This window comes from Neophocaena asiaeorientalis, unplaced genomic scaffold (assembly GCF_003031525.2).
Source record: "Neophocaena asiaeorientalis asiaeorientalis breed wild unplaced genomic scaffold, Neophocaena_asiaeorientalis_V1.1 scaffold124, whole genome shotgun sequence".
Classification (NCBI taxonomy): domain Eukaryota; kingdom Metazoa; phylum Chordata; class Mammalia; order Artiodactyla; family Phocoenidae; genus Neophocaena; species Neophocaena asiaeorientalis.
The window spans coordinates 7,186,199-7,206,989 of NW_020174135.1; the positions used below are offsets into that span (position 1 = coordinate 7,186,199).

At 37.9% G+C, this 20,791-nt stretch overlaps 1 protein-coding gene across 1 annotated transcript in view; it reads left to right on the forward strand.

The window, feature by feature from the left end:
• Window positions 1–20,164, forward strand: part of RTTN (rotatin) — a 162,864-nt gene extending 142,700 nt beyond the window's left edge. Inside the window, exon 50 of the mRNA XM_024754913.1 lies at window positions 20,083–20,164. The gene's annotated coding sequence lies outside the window, so the exon portion shown is untranslated. The remainder of the gene's footprint in view (window positions 1–20,082) is intronic.
• Window positions 20,165–20,791: the final 627 nt, after the last annotated feature.

The window sequence follows — 20,791 nt, forward strand, 5'->3', positions numbered from 1 at the left end:
GGCTATTCTTTTTGGGAGGCAGGATGTAGGTATCAGCTTTTTGCAAATAGAACCTTAAATTCTGAAAGTTATATAAGCTGCAACCCCAGCAGTGTGGAACAAACAGAAGAAGCCAGTTTGCATTACCCATGCTGTGTAAAAAGCACAAATCAACAGATAACCTGTCAGCTTCCTTCCAGTTCCTGTTTCTTAGTGCCCACATTTGGCAGCAGCAGGCACTGTGAGAACCTGACTAAAATAAACGTGACACCACTTTGCACAGAAAGAGAGGAGGGGCAGCAGTAAAGGCCGAAAGGAAGCTTTCAATACTTGACTTAAAATTGGGGAAAATGCTTAATCTCTTGGTACCATTGCAATAGGGAATGAAGTCTGTGATTGCATCACTTTACATTTTTCATGCATATTTCCTATCCACAGCTGATAATACACAGTTCCATTTGCAAGGTGAGGATAATACTACAGCTCCTGCACAGTGATTTTGAGTTTTGACCCAAACGGGGAAGCTTTAAGTGTACAGAGTCTGATTCAAAACTGGTAGATCCGAGCTTCGCTGGTGGCACAGTGGTTGAGAGTCCGCCTGCTGATGCAGGGAACACGGGTTCATGCCCCAGTCTGGGAAGATCCCACGTGCTGCGGAGCGGCTGGGCCCATGAGCCATGGCTGCTGAGCCTGCGCGTCCGGAGCCTGTGCTCCGCAACGGGAGAGCCCACAACAGTGAGAGGCCCGCGTAAAAACAAAAGAACTGGTAGATCCAATGTATATGGCATTTGCTCTGTCTGATTTAAAGATTTGAAGTTGTCAAGGAGACGGGGGCTGGTACTAACAATGATGCTGAACCATCAGGACTGCTGGTCCCTCCTCCCAAATTCACTCCCAGGATGGAGAGCGAGAACGGTGAGCAAACCCTGGTGTCACGGGGCAGCTCTTGGAGCTGCTGTGTGTAGGGGGAGGCCGTGTCTTTGGTCATGGGCAGCAGACAGCCCCGCAGGGCTGTGTGAGGGAAAGCACACATGGGGGGTCTGTTCTCGCTCCCACCAGCCATTGCCTTGAGGGAACCAGTGCCTGCCCCTCCGTTCACATCTCTGGGCCTAGGGTGCGCATGAGCAAACTCAAGGCCACAACACAGAACCCCTGCAGTGGCGAGGGGCTGAGAAAACAGGTGGAGCTCACTGATCTCCATCAGGCCCTGCTGTGCCCTGCCGCTTCAGAGCCCCAGGCCTGGGCACTGCAGCGGAAAAGCGTCTCTTCCTAACGCTGCTTCTCACCAAGCAGGGGTTGGTTTTTGGAGTGTGGAAGTGACTGATCCATGGGTGCCCTGGACCCGCACTCTCCACCCCTTGAGCTGACGTGGGCCCTACAGATGAGCGCACCACCTTTCACTGTACTTGTCTGACATTCCCACAGGAAGTGAGCTCACTGGTCAAAATAACAAGACATTAGAGGAATACGACCGCTTCAAAAGGAAAATCACATGCTGGAAATACATTTTCCAAAGAAGCAGAAATGTTAAAACAGATGAACCAGGAATTTTAAATTAGCCAAATTTAAAGAGATAAAGAAAGAAATTAAAACTATAAGACCCAAATGAGAAAACATTTAAAATGTACAAAAAAGTATGTACAACAAATATAAAGGTTGAAAGAAAGACAACAATAGGTAGGACAAGTAGAATGGATCCAGCTGAGTTATGAATTAATGACTCAGAAAACACGATTGAGGAAATCTTTGAGAAGGAAGAAAACAACAGTAAGTAAGGAAATACAAAATAAAAATATAAAAACTAGGAGAATAGAAGTAGAAGTGCTCACATCTGGATGGCAGAAGTCTCAGAAATGGAAAAGAATAAAAAGAAAATAAGTACTTGAAGAAATGTGGCGGTAAATTTCCTAATACTAAAAAGAGAAGATAAAGTTTATACTTAAACAGCTCATAGAAAGCCAAAGAAGAGAGGGAAGAAAAAAAATATATATACACTCATTGCAGAAATCTAAGAATATCAAAGACAAAAACACCCCAAACAACCCAATAAAAATGATAATAAGCCCAATCTGGAAACAACCTAAATGCCCGTCAACAAGAGAAGCTAAAAACTATTGTGCTATATTTATGCAATGAAATATTGCTCAGCAATAAAAACTAACAAAATACTGATAAACACAACATCGTGAATAAACGTCAGAAACGTTAAGCTGGGCAAAAGAAGCCTGACACAAAAGAGAACATACTGGTTGATTCCACTTATATGAAGTTAAATACCAGGTAGAACTAACCTCTGGTGACAGGAGTTTATAATAACGGTAGTCTTTTGGGGTGTGTTAACTGCAAAGGCACAAAGCAAGCATCTGGCTTCTGTGTCTTGATCTATAACATTTTATTCCTTGATCCAGGGTGTGGTAACACAGGTGTATGCATATGTAAAAAGCCTTAAAAGTGTACCTGTTACTATATGTATATTATACTTCAATAAGACACCTGAAAGAAAAAAAGTTTAGATAATATCAACATGATGGACATTAGTGAGGAGAAGAACAAAGCAAATAAAAGAATGCTATATTGTTATTGAGAGGGGAATGCAGGCTCTAGAGCGCAGGCTCAGTAGTTGTGGCACGCGGGCTTAGTTGCTCTGCGGCATGTGGGATCTTCTGGGACCAGGGATCGAACCCCTGTCCCCTGCATTGGCAGGCAGATTCTCAACCACTGCACCACCAGGGAAACCCTGAAGATGTGGCAATTTTAATACATGTATCTAGCAAAATAACCTCAAAATACTTGAACCCCAAGGTGGCAGAACTGTAAGGATAAAATGGTTACCTGGTATTGCAGAAGTAGCTTTCAACCCATGCTCTTGACTTTCGATAAGTTGGCAATAACTCAGAAAAGATATAGAAAATCTGAATAACAAAATTGATAACCTTAATCTAATGGATATATACAGAATTCTGCAACCAAGAATTAGAAAAGACACATTTTTTCCTCAGTCCATGTGAAGTATTTACAGTTGATTCAAGTATCAGGTGAAAAAGCCCCAATAAATTTCAAAGAATAGGTCCATATAGAAGGAACTCTTGCCACTGTGTAATTGAGTTAAAATTTAATAACAAAAAGACAAGGAGGATATCTTTGTGTATTTGGAAATTAAAAGACAAACTTCTAAATAACTCACAATGAAAAGAAACCCCAATGGAAAGTTACTGAATGATAATGAAAACTACACAAAAAGACCTGTGAGATGCAGCAAAAGTGAAAGTTCTCTCACTTTTTTAATCCTTGAGAAATTTTTAGCTTTAAATCTGTCTAAAAGAAGGCCTCAAAATGAATAAGCCATGTGTATATCTTAAGAATTAGAAAAATAATGACAGAATAAACCTAAATTAAGTTGAAGAGATAGTAAAAAGAGCAGAAGTTAATGAAATAGAATCAAAGGTATTACAATGTAGAAAATCAACAAAGCAAAAACTGGATCTTTGAAAAGAAACAGTAGACAAATTTCTGCCATAAATGATCAACTGAAAGAGCAGAAGAACACAAATGCTATAATGAATATAAAGGGGGACATAAGTACAGATAAAGTAGAATAAAGAGTTACTACTGGAATATGATCAACAATTCTATGCTAGCAAATTTGAAAGCATAAATGGACAAATTCTTGGAAAAATATTTACTAGAATTGACCTGAAAAATAATAGACTTTAGGAGCCCTATAGCTATTAAAGAAACTGAAGTAGTGATTATCATCTTCCCACAAAGAAAACACGAGACAAATGGTTTTATAGGCAAGTTTTAATAAACATTCCAAGGACAATCCCAATTTTATTCAAACTCTTAGCAAGAGTTATAGGAAAAGAAGGAAGAATACCAATTCATTCTAAAAAGCCAGTATAACTATGCTACCAAAACCAAACCAGAACAGTATGAGAATGGAAAAGTATAGGCCACTTATCTCATGAACAGAGACAAAAATCCTAAACAATGTTACTAGCAAATCAAGTAGACATTGTATATAAAAAAAGAAAAATATCTATATGTTTCTCTTAGTACATGTAGAAAAAGTACTTGATAGTATTCTAATTAATGTCAAAATCTCTTAGTGAATCAGAAGTAGAAGGCAATACCTTAAACAATAAAGAGTATGTTTAAAAACCAGAGCACCAGCATTCTAAATGTGGAAACAGTAGAAGTACAGTTGGCCTGCCATATCTGCAGTTCTGCATTCTCGGATTCAACCAACTGCGGATCAAAAATATTAGGAAAAAGAATTCCAGAAAATTCCAAAAGCAGAACTTGATTTGCTACACACCAGCAACTAATTACATTGTATTTACAGTTATTTACATTGCATTAGATGTCATAAGTAATCCAGAGATGATTTAAATTGTGAGGGAGTATGTCCATATGTAAATACTAAGCCATTTTATATGAGACTTGTGTATCTGTGGATTTTTGGTATCCGTGTGGGTCCTGTAACCAATACCCTGTGGATATCGAGGGATGACTGTATTTATTCCCTTACAATTAAAAAATGCCACAAGGAGGCTTGCTATTATGACTTCTACTGAAATTTTATTGGAAGTTCTATGCAGTGTAATGAGGTTAAAAAAATACTGACTGGAATCATAAAGATTAGGAAGGAGAAATAAAAGTATCATTATTTGCAGATGATATAATCACATTAAAAAGTCAAAACAATTTTAAATAAATTATTTTAGGAGTTGGGAGTTTAGCAAGGTGGCTGGATTCAAAAGCAGTTGCATTTTTTACATCACAAGCAACTAAAAACACATTTAATAAGAAGCCATCATTAACAATAGTTATGGAGCATATAATGTACTGAGTAGTAAATCTAGCTAAACATGCACTATCTCTACAGGGAAAATTAGAAATGTTTATTAAGTCATAATTATAAACACATAAAAATGAGCGATACCATGTGAATAGACAGGGAGACTTATGCGGCAGACTGTGTTTTCCAAAGATAGCCACAGCAGTATTTACTATCCCATCTACTTTCTTAGAAAGTGACTGGTATTTCTCCCTCCAGAAATGGGTTTATGATTCTAGGCTGGAAGTGATACTACGTAACTTCCCAGGTTAGACCGTGAAAGGTGATACAGCTTCCTCTTGGTTCTCCGGGAACCAAGCCACTGTGCTGTGAGAAAGCCAGGCAGCCACATGGAGAGGCCATAAGTGGATGTTCTGAATGACAGCCACAGCTGAGTTTCCAGCAGACAGCCGGCTTCAACAGCCAGACATGTGAATGAAGGAGCCTTCAGACGAGTCCTGCTGTGAGCTACTGAGTCCCCTTCAGTCTTTCCATCTTCCCACCTGAGGCCAGATGTCACGGTAGGTGAAGAACCGTCTCTGCTGTGCTTCCTCGGAATCCTGACCCACGTATTTCTGACCAACAAAATGGTGGTGGTTTTATATCATTAAATGTCAGTTCTTCTCAAATTAACGGGTAGATTTAATACAATTCCACCCAAAATTTCAACAGGGTATTCCTGGTAGAATTTGATGAGATTATGCTGAAGTCTACATGAAACAATAATGAGATAGCCAGGACATTTTTGAAGAACGATAACAGGAGGAGGGGATTTACCTTACCAAGCAGCAGGATTTCTTATGAAATTATGGTAATTAAAACTGTCTGACATGGTGCAGAGATAAGCAAAACATGTTTGGTATATGACCAAAGTGGCATGACAGATAATGGAGAAAGGAGAGACAATTTGATTAATAGGAGAAGAGAAAATGTTGTCCATATGGGAAAAGATGAAGTTGTATTCCTTCTTCACAACATATGTAAAAATCAATTCCAAATGATTAAGGACTAATATGTAAAAGCCAAAGCATGAACATGGTTAGGAAAAATTGTTTTTGACTAAATTTTAAAAAGCATTGAATATAATGATAAGATTGATAAATTTTAATATATAAAAATTAAGAACTTTAAGGAAAGAACTACAAAACAACCAGAAAATAAGTGACAAAATGACAATAAGTACATGCTTATCAATAATCGTTTTAAAGGTAAATCGTTTTACCTTTAAAATCGTTTTAAAGGTAACTCTACAATTAAAAGATGTAGAGTGACTGAATGAATAATAACAAACAAACAAGAACAAGACCCATATATATGCTGCCTACAAGAGACACACTTTAGAGCTAGAGATACACACAGATGAAAATGAAAGGATGGAGAAAGATATTCCATGCAAATGGAAATGAAAAGAAAACTGGGGTAGCCATACTCCTATCAAACAAAATAGACTTTAAAACAAAGTCTATGACAAAAGACAAAGCAGGGCATTACATAATGATAAAGGAGTCAATGCAAGAAGAAGATATATAATGTTCATAAACATATGCACCTAACATAGGAGCATCTAAATATATAAAGCAAATATTAACAGACATAAAGGGAGAGATTGGTAGTAATACATTAATAATAGGGGACTTTAATACCCTACTTACATCAATGAATGTTGATAGATCAGACAGAAAATCAATAAGGAAAGAGTGGCCTTAAATGACACGTTTGACCATTTAGAATTCACAGATAGTTACAGAACATTCCATACAAAAACAATACACATTCTTTTCAAGTGCACATGGAACTTTCCCCAGGTCACATGGTAGGCCACAAAAGAAGTCTCAATAAATTTGAGAAAATTGAAATTATATCAAGTATCATTTTCTGACCACAAGGTATGAAACTAGAAATCAATTACAAGAAGAACACTGGAGTAAAACACAAACATGTGGAGACTAACCAACATGCTACTAAAAATCCAATGGGTCAACAAAGAAATCAAAGAGAAAAATGTTTAAATACCTTGAGACAAATGAAAATACAAGCGTAACTTTCCAAAATCTATGGGACAGAGCAAAAGCAATTCTAAAAGGAAGGTTTATAGTGATACAAGCCTACTCAAGAAACAAGAAAAATCCCAAATAAACAACCTAAATTTCCACCTAAGGGAATTAGAAAAAGAAGAACAAACAGAGCCCAAAGTTAGCAGAAGGAAGGAAAGGAAGAAAGTAGAAATAAATGAGAGACCACCACCACCACCATCAATAATAATAGAAAAGGTCAATGAAAAGATCTGTTTAAAAGATAAACCAAATTGATAAACCTTAACTCAGACTCATCAAGAAAAAAAGAGACAGGGGCCCAAATAAATAAAACTAGAAATGAAAGAGAAGTTACAACCGGTGTCACAGAAATACAATCTTAAGAATACTATGAACAGTTACATGCCAATAAATTGAACAACCTAGAAGAAATGAATAAATTCCTAGAAACATATAATCTTCCAAGACTGAATCAGGAAGAAATAGAAAATCTAAACAGACCAATTACTAGCAATGAAATTGAATCATTAATCAAAAAACTTTCCATAAACGAAAGACCAGGATCAGATGGCTTCACAGGGGGAGTCTACCAAACATTTAAAGAAGAGTTAATACCTAGCCTTCTCAAACTATTCCAAAACATTGAAAAGGAGGGAACATTTCCAGACTCATTCTATATAAGACCGGCATAACCGTGAAACCAAAACGGGACAAAGACACTACAAAGGAAGAAAATTACAGGCAATATCCCTGATGAACATAGATGTGAAAATCTTCAACACAATATTAGCAAACCAAATTCAGCAATACATTAAAAGGATCGTGATCAAGTGAGATTTATTCCAGGGATGCAATGATGGTTTAGTATCTGCAAATCAATCAACATGATACAACACATTAACGAAAAGAAGGATTAAAAAAATGACATGATCATCTTAATAGATGCAGAAGAAGCTTTTGGCAAAATCCAGCATCCGTTCATGATAAAAACTCAACAAAGGTAGTATAGAGGGAACATAGTTTGCATGTGGATATCTAGTTTTCCCAACCTCCTTTGCTGAAAGCAATATTGATTCTGGTGGTTATAGGAGGCATGACTCAAACTTTGCTGATCATGTACCCCTTCCCCTTCTCCACATGGGCTGCCCAGGATTTTGGGGTGAGATTTGATGTGTGCACTGAGAGTGGAAGTTTTTCTTATTCTTTTAAACTGTCAACTGTAAAAGTAGTCACTTGGAGCTTTTTATTTCATTGATTTTGTAGAATCGATCCCTCAGTTTACGTTTCAAGCTATATAATGTTGTATGATGGGTTTTTAAAAGTTCATGTCACAAATGCACAGAACGAAACTTGATAATACACATTCATATGTTTTGCAAGTCTGTTTGGTATACTATTCAACTTAAGACTGCTCTATCTCTTATTCTGGTTATGTATGAATAACATAGGAGAAAAGCGTTATTTGATGCAGGACTTGGAAACAAACTGAGAAATAAATTGGTAGAACAAGAAAAATGGAAACTGTATGCTTCTTAAAGAAGGGCTCTAATTGCCAACATTTTTTAATTGAAAAGTTTAAAAATGCCTTTAACCTATTGCTGTAATTTAGAAAGAACCTCTCAGATTTCGCTGTCATGAAAGCATACCTGGATTTCTGAGCATCATTATCTAAAATCTCAAAAAAGAAAAATGCTATGTACTAGGCCACTGTACATTTCCCCCGGTGTAGACTTGTCTTAACTCACATTTATCCAACACTTACTATGTTCCAGGCCTGGATACCCTGATATGAAACACAGAGCTTCTGGTTAAGCAGCTCCCAGCCCTCAGGGCAGAGACAAACATATACACACATGAACTGCCAGGTGACATGACCAAATAAGAGCATGGTGCTCCTAGAGTCCAGCAGATGAGGCAGCTAACTTCACCTGCCCCAGACCACTGGTGCTGAAGATGGCACTTATAGTCAGTGCTGATCTCGTGGGGCATCTTAAAACTAGCTCAGCTCATGGTTGCCTTCTGGTTACTTCTGAAATTAGAAAAGTAGTATAATTTGAACTCGTATTCAGACACAATCCACAAAAGTCCTAAAAGTACTTCAATCCCAAAGGAGAGGTTTGCTCTGGATGGACTTGGAAATATGTGGATTTGACCCCCAGTATCCTCTAGGGCAGGAGAAAGTAGAGCTCTGCCTTGCACAACACAACACAACACAACACAACACAACACACACACACACACACACATCATGGGCATATATATTAGAGTTTGGAGAAGATACCTAGAAACAGAGAGAGAGTGACACCAAGCAACACAAACATCTTCCAATTGACTACTGAACACCCCGTTCAGGCTCCAGCGTTGCTTGGGCTTGGATGCCCTGCGCTGGGCGGGGCTGTGTTGCTGTGCCAAAGCCACCCCACGGGGCTCGGGCTCCAAGGCCACGGGCAGGGCTGCCCTGATCTCGGGTCCTGTCACCTTGCTCTGCGCGGTGCTCCACCCACCTCCAGCCTGAACGTCCACTGGCTCCCACACATGGGTATTTCTGACTATACAGTGATCCTTCACCTAATTTTACATTTGGATGCCAAACAGTGGTCACCAGCCTCACTCCCTGAAGCATGTGAATTATGTGCTATCGTTCTCTAATCCAGTGAAGTTAAAGGTCTGTCTCCTCTCTGCTTAGAGCTGATACGAGCACAGATCAGTTTAATACACTTGTTAAATTGAAAAGAAAACAACTGCTAGTCTGCTTTTATTCCATACTTAGAGAATCGTGTATCCCAAGTTCTCGGGCAACAGCCACTAATTTCCTTCCCTCTGCTCGATTAGTAGGTACGACATTTCATATATCTGAATTCAGTATGTGTGTGTGTGTCTTGGGGACCCCTAATATTCTCCTTCTAGCATCTTAAGATGGCTAAACTTTTCTTATTTAGTCTTCAGACCTCCTTCTTATTTAGCACACCTTGTTGGTGCTCTATTTTATAGAATAGAAGTGTTATTATTTATTGTTAGCTATAGGATGATCACTAAGTTGAAAACACTTGTGGCAAGGACTTATGTTTCACTTTTACCTCTACTCAGTGATGAGCTAGTTCTCACTTCTGAGAATTTGAACCCACAATAAAATCTGTCTTCTGATCTTTCAAGGACCCTTTAGAAATGTAAGGTTTAGGGTTTGATTGGTGTTATTTTTGCTTTAGTTTTACTATAAACATTCTTCAGCTCTTTCTCCTGTGTACTTTCCCCAAGATGTCATATCACCCCTCTAACTTCAGTTATTACCTCTGCTGGGAAGACCCTGGCTCTGCTTGTAAACCCTCGTCTCACTCTTACTGTTCCTTCTCACTATCCATATGCCTCCCTATCGGCCTGATTTCTCAGGTCCTTTTAGATCTAAGTGGCCGCCTGTCCAAGAGGAATTAAAGTTTCCTCCACATTCCATGCACTACATTGTGGAATCATCCGGTGGTTAACAGTTCCTCTTTGTCACTGTAACTGCAGTTTGTTCAAGCTGACATGACAGCAGTCACACAACCAAGGATATTGACAGTCTCGGCAGGACATGTGCAGACCGCAGAGGATCGTGAAAGGTCATATGGGGAAATTTTTGGTGTTCTTATACAAAAAATTTTATAAGTATGGTAATTAAGGAATAATAAAGAGATAAATGATTGGCTTTGAAAAAGAATAAAATATCCTACTAGAAGCTCATGTTTATCTCTTCTAAAAATGTTTCCAAATTTTCAACAGACTACAGTTTTGCTCTTTCATATCCACTGACCTTGTCAAAATTACAGCATAACTGAGTGTGCTTTGTGATGGCTCCACCTACAACACTCTCAGAAGTGGTCCCTTCTTTACTTTCCACTCCCGCTTCCTCTTCAAGGGCCTTAGATCATTAGATTCAGAAAACTGACCTGACCTCATTCTGCTGGTGGCTAAAATAAAAGGCGCCTCAGTGCCCAATTGTGTCATCAGATCTATAATGTTGCTAGTATATTCATAGCTGTCCAAAATACTATAGGGAATGAGATCTAGAAACCAAGCTGATGGGGGTAGATAGGCTTGTGCTTGGCCACTCAGCTGTCACTGCTTCTAGACCCTTTCGGTGGACAGAGCCAGAAAACTTATTTTTAAATTTCATGAGTTTACACTGATAACTTTAATATTAACTTAGGAACACAGAGTTCTTCTCCTTTTCCCATTCCATATTTGTATATCTCTTTTTCACAGTGAGAACCCTGGTTCCCTACAACATCAGAATGAATATATCTACTCAGTTCCTCTATCCTCCAACCCCAGCAAAATAGTTTCAGAATCACTACATGAGTGATACCACCAGCAACAAGTTGGCCCTACTTTACTGCTTAGTAAAGTTCAAATATTTTGGGGTTTTTTTTGCAACTGCAATTATTTTGTGTTTAGAATATAGCCTTAGTATTAAAGTTTATAGTCAGAGAACTGAGTTCCAAAGTGGCTGGAATTAATTCTTCTTCTGTGTGGTTATATATTAGAAGTACACTTAGGTTAATTTTTTTGTAGTCAATTTTAGTTTGATTTTTTAATCCTTTCATTTAATTGTTTTCTTTGGAATATGTAAAACATACATAACTCAAAAGTCAAAATCATATAAAGAGGAAGAGCCAGAGAGGTCTCATTCCTATCCATTTGCCTCCAGCTGCTTCCCACCAACCCTACATATAACTGTCATCCCTGGTTTATAACTTATCCCTTCTGTATTTCTTTTTGCAGTATATATATATATATAAAATTATTCCTTCTTTCTAACAGAAAGGACAGCATGCTGTACACACTCTTTTGTACTTTTTTTTCATTTAAAATGTATCCTGGAAGTCACTCTGCATGAGTTCAGAGGGCTCTTCCTCATTCTTGGTACTCCAGTATATAGATGTACCATACTTGATTCAACCAGTTTCTCATGAATGAGTATCAAGTTGTTCCCGATGTTTTGCGATTATGAATAATGCCACAATTATTAAAAAGCTGTTCCTATGTTGTTTTGTACTTGTAGAGGTGTCTGTTCAGAGCAAACTCCTAGAAGTAGAATTTCCAGATCAAAGCGTAAATGCAGACACAGTTTGTTGGCTCCTTCTAAATTCCTTTGTTGGGGTACCGCCTTGTCCTCCGCCCCACCCCACCGGTCCCAGGAGTGTATGTGAGGCCTTTCTCCCCAGAGCTGCTGTAGGAGATGCCTAACTTCTGGCCCACATTCCCCCAGCTCCCCTGAGTCCTGTAGCTGCGATAGACAGTTTCCAGGTCACTGACAGCTGCCCACTTCCAGCACCTGTGTCTCTCTCCTCATCCTGAGGGAGAAGCAGTTCACTAAACCCAGAGGGGAGGCCCGTTTCAATGTAAAAGCACAGAGGTTGAAAGAGAATGCTTTGTTTGAAGAACAGCTTGAAATTAACTGCTATGAATGTGACTGGAGTGTGTAATTTGGAAATTCATAAAGATCCATTGTGGACAAATTGTGAACGACACCGTACGCCATTTGCAGAGCACAGACTCAAATGAGAGTGTCTGCTCTGTGTGGGACCTGTGTTCAGAGTCCCGTGGTCTAAATAAACTGCTTTCAATGCATTTTTATCTCTCTCAAATTGACTTTAGCAATGACTTTCTCTTCCTAAGAATCAAGCACATTCATATACTTTTTTGTGCTCACCTATTTTCATTCAGAACATATTCAGGTCAATCAATACTTATTGAAGAGTTTGTCCATATTTTCGTGGATTGTTTTACTGTAGTAGCTTATACAAGGTTTGACTGCAGCACTTATTAATCCATTCAATAAATAATCATTCATTGCCTTTTTCATTTAAAACGTTCTTGTCTGATAATAATAATACGTTTTCATATGAAATATGTAAAATAAAGAGGTTCATGAATAAAAATATAAAGATTGCCTTTAAGGCACCAACCCATATAACCACTGCCATTTACATTGTGGTATCATTTTCATTTATTTAATCCCCCAATAAAGTAATTCCCTAGTGATAGGAACAATGGCACATTCATTAAAAAAATAATTCCTCCTTTATCAAATGAAACCATGCTCATATTGTAGAGAAAAAAGAAAATATCACTCCTGTTCTCCCTCCTACTCTATTCTTTCTAAGCATAAAGGAAGAAAATTAGACCCTTGCCACTGTTTTACAACCTGGTGTGGCGTCTTCTTTCACCTGTTAGTATTACCTAAGCTCCTGTATGCTGCCTAGATAATTCCCCTACTTACCTTAAAGTTATGGGGAAGAGGGAACTGCAATGTTTAGTATTTCCTATGCTACTTTATATCTATATCACAGTCTGTTAGAGGTGGGAAAATCACAGGCAGTGCATGAATTGTAACTGTCAAAAACCCAAGTTAAATACCCTTTTTAAAAAAAATTTTATATTATTTTTTTTTTATACAGCAGGTTCTTATTAGTCATCAGTTTTATACACATCAGTGTATACATGTCAATCCCAATTGCCCAATTCATCACACCACCACCACCACCCCGCTGCTTTTCCCCCTTGGTGTCCATATGTTTGTTCTATGCATCTATGTCTCAATTTCTGCCCTGCAAACCAGTTCATCTGTACCATTTTTCTAGATTCCACATATATGCTTTAATATACAATATTTGTTTTTCTTTTTCTGACTTACTTCACTCTGTATGACAGTCTCTAGATCCATCCACGCCTCTACAAATGACCCAATTTCGTTCCTTTTTATGGCTGAGTAATATTCCACTGTATATATGTACCACATCTTCTTTATCCATTCATCTGCCGATGGGCATTTAGGTTGCTTCCATGACCTGGATATTGTAAATAGTGCTGCAATGAACATTGAGGTGCTTGTGTTTTTTTGAATTATGGTTTTCTCTGGGTAAATGCCCAGTAATGGGATTGCTGGGTCATATGGTAATTCTATTTTTAGTTTTTTAAGGAACCTCCATATGTTCTCTATAGTGGCTGTATCAATTTACATTCCCACCAACAGTGCAGGAGGGTTCCCTTTTCTCCACACCCTCTCCAGCATTTGTTGTTTGTAGATTTTCTGATGATGCCCACTCTAACTGGTGTGAGGTGATACCTCATTGTAGTTTTGATTTGTATTTCTCTAATAATTAGTGATGTTGAGCAGTTTTTCATGTGCTTCTTGGCCATCTGTATGTCTTCTTTGGAGAAATGTCTATTTAGGTCTTCTGCCCTTTTTGCATTGGGTGGTTTGTTTTTTTAATATTGAACTTCATGAGCTGTGTATATATTTTGGAGATTAGTCCTTTGTCCGTTGATTCATTTGCAAATATTTTCTCCCATTCTGAGGGTTGTCTTTTCATCTTGTTTATGGTTTCCTTTGCTGTGCAAAAGCTTTTTAAGTTTCATTAGGTCCCATTTGTTTATTTTTGTTTTTATTTCCATTACTCTAGGAGGTGGATCAAAAAAGATCTTGCTGTGATTTATGTCAAAAAGTGTCCTTCCTATGTTTTCCTCTAAGAGTTTTATAGTGTCTGGTCTTACATTTAGGTCTCTAATCCATTGTGAGTTATTTTTGTGTATGGTGTTAGGGAGTGTTCTAATATCATACTTTTCCATGTAGCTGTCCAGTTTTTCCAGCACCACTTATTGAAGAGACTGTCTTTTCTCCATTGTATATCCTTGCCTCCTTTGTCATAGATTAGTTGACCATAGGTGCATGGGTTTATCTCTGGGCTTTCTATCCTGTGCCATTGATCTGTACTTCTGTTTTTGTGCCAGTACCATATTTTCTTGATTACTGTAGCTTTGTCATATAGTCTGAAGTCAGGGAGTCTGATTCCTCCAGCTCCTTTTTTTTCCCTCAAGACTGCTTTGGCTATTCGGGGTCTTTTGTGTCTCCATACAAATTTTAAGATTTTTTGTTCTAGTTCTGTAAAAAATGCCATTGGTAATTTGATAGGGATTGCATTGAATCTGTAGATTGCTTTGGGTAGTATAGTCATTTTCACAATATTGATTCTTCCACTCCAAGAACATGGTATATCTCTCCATCTGTTTGTATCTTCTTTAATTTCTTTCATCAGTGTCTTATAGTTTTCTGCCTACAGGTCTTTTGTCTCCCTAGGTAGGTTTATTCCTAGGTATTTTATTCTTTTTGTTGCAATGGTAAATGGGAGTGTTTTCTTGATTTCACTTTCAGATTTTTCATCGTTAGTGTATAGGAATGCAAGAGATTTCTGTGCATTAATTTTGTATCCTGCAACTTTACCAAATTCATAGATTAGCTCTAGTAGTTTTCTGGTGTCATCTTTAGGATTCTCTATGCATAGTATCATGTCCTCTGCAAACAGTGACAATTTCACTTCTCTTCCAATTTCTATTCCTTTTTTTTCTTTTTCTTGTCTGATTGCCATGGCTAGGACTTCCAAAACTATGTTGAATAATGTTGGTGAGAGTGGACATCTTTGTCTTGCTCCTGATCTTAGAGGAAATGCTTTCAGTTTTTCACTATTGAGAGTGATGTTTGCTGTGGGTTTGTCCTATGTGACCTTTATTATGTTGAGGTAGGTTCCCTCTATGCCCACTTTCTGGAGAGTTTTTATCATAAATTGGTGTTGAATTCTGTCAAAAGCTTTTTCTGCATCTATTGAGATGATCATATGGTTTTTATTCTTCAATTTGTTAATATGATGTATCACATTGATTGATTTGCGTATATTGAAGAATCCTTTCATCCCTGGGATAAATCCCACTTGATCATGGTGTATGATCCTTTAATGTGTTGATGGATTCTGTTTGCTAGTATTTTGCTGAGGATTTTTGCACCTATATTCATCAGTGATACTGGTGTGTAATTTTCTTTTTTTGTAGTATCTTTGTCTGGCTTTGGTATCAGGGTGATGGTGGCCTCATGGAGTGAGTTTGGGACTATTCCTTCCTCTGCAATTTTTTGGAAGACTTTGAGAAGGATGAGTTTTAGCTCTTCTCTAAATGTTTGATAGAATTCACCTGTGAAGGCATCTAGTCCTGGATATTTGTTTGTTGGACGATTTCTAATCACAATTTCAATTTCCTTACTTGTAATTGGTCTGTTGATGTTTTCTATTTCTGCCTGGTTCAATCTTTGGAAGGCTATACATTTCTAAGAATTTGTCCACTTCTTCCAGGTTGTCCGTTTTATTAGCATAGAGTTGCTTGTAGTAGTCTGTTAGGATGCTTCCTATTTCTGCGGTGTCTGTTGCAACTTCTTTTTCATTTCTGATTTCATTGATTTGAGTCCTCTCCTTGTTTTTTATGATGAGTCTGGATAATGGTTTATCAATTTTGTTTATCTTCTCAAAGAACCAGATTTTAGTTTTATTCATCTTTGCTATTGTTTTCTTCGTTTCTATTTCATTTATTTCTGCTTTGATCTTTCTGATTTCCCTCCTTTTAGTAACTTTGAGTTTTGTTTGTTCTTCTTTCTCTACTTCTTTGAGGTTTAAGGTTAGATTGTTTATTTGAGATGTTTGTTGTTTCTTGAGGTAGGATTGTATTGCTATAAACTTCCCTCTGAGAGCTGCTTTTGCTGCATCTGATAGGTTTTGGATTGTCATGTTTTCATTGTCATTTGTGTCTAGGTATTTTTTGATTTCCTCTTTGATTTCTTCAGTGATCTCTTGGTTATTTTGTAATGTATTGTCTTTCCTCACTGTGTTTGTGTTCTTTACGTTTTTTCCCCTGTAATTGATTTCTAATCTCATAGCGTTTTGGTCAGAAAAGATGCTTGATTTGATTTCAATTTTCTTAAATTTACTGAGGTTTGATTTGTGACCCAAGATGTGATCTATCCTGTAGAATGTTCCGTGTGTACTTGAGAAGAAAGTGTAAGCTGCTGTTTTTGGATTGAATGTCCTATAAATATCAATTAAATCTATCTGGTCTATTGTGTCATTTAAAGCTTGTGTTTCCTTATTAATTTTCTGTTTGGATGATCTGTCCATTAGTGTAAGTGAGGTGTTAAAGTCCCCCACTATTATTGTGTTACTGTCGATTTCCTCTTTTAGTGCTGTTAGCAGTTGCCTTATGTATTGAGGTGCTCCTATGTTGGGTGCATATATATTTATAATTGTTATATCTTCTTCTTGGATTGATCCCTTGATCATTATGCAGTGTCCTTCCTTGTCTCTTGTAACATTCTTTATTTTAAAGTCTATTTTATCTGATATGAGTATTGCTACTCCAGCTTTCTTTTGATTTCCATTTGCATGGAACATCTTTTTCCATCCCCTCACTTTCAGTCTGTATGTGTCCCTAGGTTTGAAGTGGGTCTCTTGTAGACAGCCTATATATGGGTCTTGTTTTTATATCCATTCAGCAAGCCTGTGTCTTTTGGTTGGAGCATTTAATCCATTCACATTTAAGGTAATTATTGATATGTATGTTCCTATGACCATTTTCTTAATTGTTTTGGGTTTGTTTTTGTAGGTCCTTTTCTTCTCTTGTGTTTCCCACTTAGAGAAGTTCCTTTAGCATTTGTTATAGAGCTGGTTTGGTGGTGCTGAATTCTCTTAGCTTTTGCTTGTCTGTAATGCTTCTGATTTCTGCATTGAATCTGAATGAGATTGGTAGAGTAATCCTTGCTTGGTAGAGTAATCTTGGCTGTAGGTTATTCCCTTTCATCACTTTAAATATGTCCTGCCACTCCCTTCAGTCTTAGCATGTTTCCTCTTGGGTTTATCCTGTATGGGACTCTCTGTGCTTCCTGTACTTGGCTGGCTATTTCCTTTCCCATGTTAGGAAAGTTTTCAACTATAATCTCTTCAAATATTTTCTTGAGTCCTTTCTCTCTCTCTCCTCCTCCTCCTTCTGGGACCCCTATAATGTGAATGTTGTTGCATTTAATGTTGTCCCAGTGGTCTCTTAGGCTGTCTTCATTTCTTTTCATTCTTTTTTCTTTAGTCTGTTCCACTGCAGTGAATTCCACCATTCTGTCTTCCAGGTCACTTATCCGTTCTTCTGCCTCAGTTATTCTGCTATTGATTCCTTCTAGTGTATTTTTTATTTCAGTCATTGTATTGTTCATCTCTGTTTGTTTGTTCTTTAATTCTTCTAGGTCTTTGTTAAACATTTCTTGCATCTTCTCGATCTTTGTCTCCATTCTATTTCCTAGGTCCTGGATCATCTTCACTATCGTTATTCTGAATTCTCTTTCTGGAAAGTTGCGTATCTCCACTTCATTTAGTTGTTTTTCTGGGGTTTTATCTTGTTCCTTCATCTGGTACATAGCCCTCTGCCTTTTCATCTTGTCTATCTTTCTATGAATGTGGTTTTTGTTCCAGAGGCTGCAGGATTGTTGTTCTTCTTGCTTCTGCTGTCTGCCCTCTGGTGGATGAGGCTATCTAAGAGGCTTGTGCAAGCTTCCTGATGGGAGGGACTGGTTGTGGATAGAACTAGGTGTTTCTCTGCTGGGCAGAGCTCAGTAAAACTTTAATCCACTTGTGTGCTGATTGGTGGCGCTGGGTTCCCTCCCTGTTTGTTGTTTCACCTGAGGCAACCCAGCACTGGAGCCTACAGGCTGTTTTGGGGGCTAATGGTGGACTCTGGGAGGACTCATGCCAAAGAGTACTTCCCAGAATTTCTGCTGCCAGTGTCCTTGTCCTCACGGTGAGACACAGCCAACCCCTGCCTCTGCTGGAGACCCTCCAACACTAGCAGGTAAGTCTAGTTCTGTCTCCTGTGGGGGTCACTGCTCCTTCCCCTGGGTCCTGATTCGCACACTACTTTGTGTGTGCCCTCCAAGAATGGAGTCTCTGTTTCCCCCAGTCCTGTTGAAGTCCTGCAATCAAATCCAGCTAGCCTTCAAAGTCTTATTTTCCAGGAATTCCTCCTCCCTTTTGCCAAACCCCCAGGTTGGGAAGCCTGAAGTGGGGCTTCACTCCAGTGGGTGGACTTCTGTGGTATACGTTTTCTCCAGTTTGTGAGTCACCCACTCAGCAGTTATGGGATTTGATTTTATTGTGATTGCGCCCCTCCTACCATCTCATCATGAGTTCTCCTTTATCTTCGGATGTGGTGTATCTTCTTTGGTGAGTTTCAGTGTCTTCCTGTCTATGATTGTTCAGCAGTTAGTTTTGATTCCGGTGCTTTCGCAAGAGGGAGTGAGAGCACGTCCTTCTACTCTGTCATCTTGAACCAATCTAAATACCCTTCTTGATGGCACCTAAAAGGTGAATGAGTCCCCAGTTCTGACTCTTCACAGAAGATTCCTGGCAGTGGGGCACCAAAGAACCATAAATGTTATGTTATTGCCTTCTCTCTTTATTTTCATTGAAATTTCATTGAGATAATTGTAGATTCACATGCAATTGTAAGAAATAATACAGAGAGACTCCATATATTTTTACCCAGTTTCCCCCAGTGGTATCATCTTACAAAATAGAGTACAATATCACAGCCAGGACATTGACATTGATGCAATTCACCTACAGTATTCAGCTTTCCCCAGTTTTACTTGTACTCATTTGTGTGTGGGTGCATGTGTGTTTTAAGTTCTAGTGTATTAAGCTGTATAAGATGCATAAGTATATCATGTTAATACAAGAATAATTGCATTAATTATATTAAGATCTCTACAGTGTTGTCCCCTGTGTAAATCTGCATATCTCCCACCACAGTCAAGATACAAAACAGTTCCAACATCGTGAGGATCCTTTGTGTTGCCTGTTATGACAAATATTTCTTTCCCACATCACTCCCCATTTTTAACCCCTGGCAACTTCTAATCTTTTCTAAAATTTCTAAATTTAAAAAATTTTGTCATTTCAAGAATGTTGTATAAATGGAATACATTCACTATGAAACCTTTGAGACTGGCTTTTTTTTTACTCAGCATGATTCCCTGCAGATTTATCCAAGTTTTTGCATATATCAATAGTTTGATCTTTTTTATTGTTGAGTAGTATCCCATGGTAGAAATATACCAGACACCTAAGTCTTTTATTTTATTTGGAGTGATTATAAATGGTATTATGTTTTAAATTTCCCTATGATTATTATTAGTATATAGAAATACAGTTGATTTTGGGGTGTTGATCTTGTATACTGCAAACTTACTGAACTCACTTATTAGTTCTAGAAGATTTTGTAGATTTCTTGAGTTTGCTACATAAACAATCATGTCCTCTGCAGTTTGGCCTAGTTTTATGTCTTCCTTCCCTATCTGTATGCCTTTTATTTCTTTTTCTTGCTTTATTACAGTGGCTGGAACATCTAGTACTATGTTGTACAGCAATGGTTCAAGCAGACCTCCTTACTTTTTCCCCAGTCTTAAGAGGAGAGCATTCAGTCCTGGCTACGGGTTCTTTGCAGATGATCTTGATCAAGTTGAGGTAATTCCCCTCCATTTCTAACTCATGGCTTTTATTGTGGGTGGGTGTTACATTTTTTTATCAAATGATTTTTCTGTGTCCATCAATATGGTCACATAATTTTTCTTCTTTAACTTGTTGATATATTGAATTACATTTATTTTTGATTCTCAAATGAGAAGTGACTTTGGACAGGTGAAGAAGGGAGTATACTATGTAAGACTTTGAAAATGAAGCCAAGGTGTTTAGATGTGAATCTATTGCACACCATTTTCCACAGTATGTTTTGAGACGTATGCTAATAGAGGATACATAAAGATGTAATTTCACAGTCAAACTAGTTTGAGAAACAGTGGTTTAAACTAAATTCAGTAGGCTTCTTCGTTCCTGATTTTCTCAGAACCTTTAATATGCTGCATTGAATGATATCTGTATTTCCAAAAGGGGATTAAAGAGTGTAAAGTTTCCAAATCCAGTTTATCCACAAAATCCACATTTTCCGTAATGTCTATGATAATTGGAAGATGCACTTTGGGAAACATTGCCATAGGAAATAATTTTTTCTAATGAAAATTTCTGACCTGGGGAGTACCATAGAA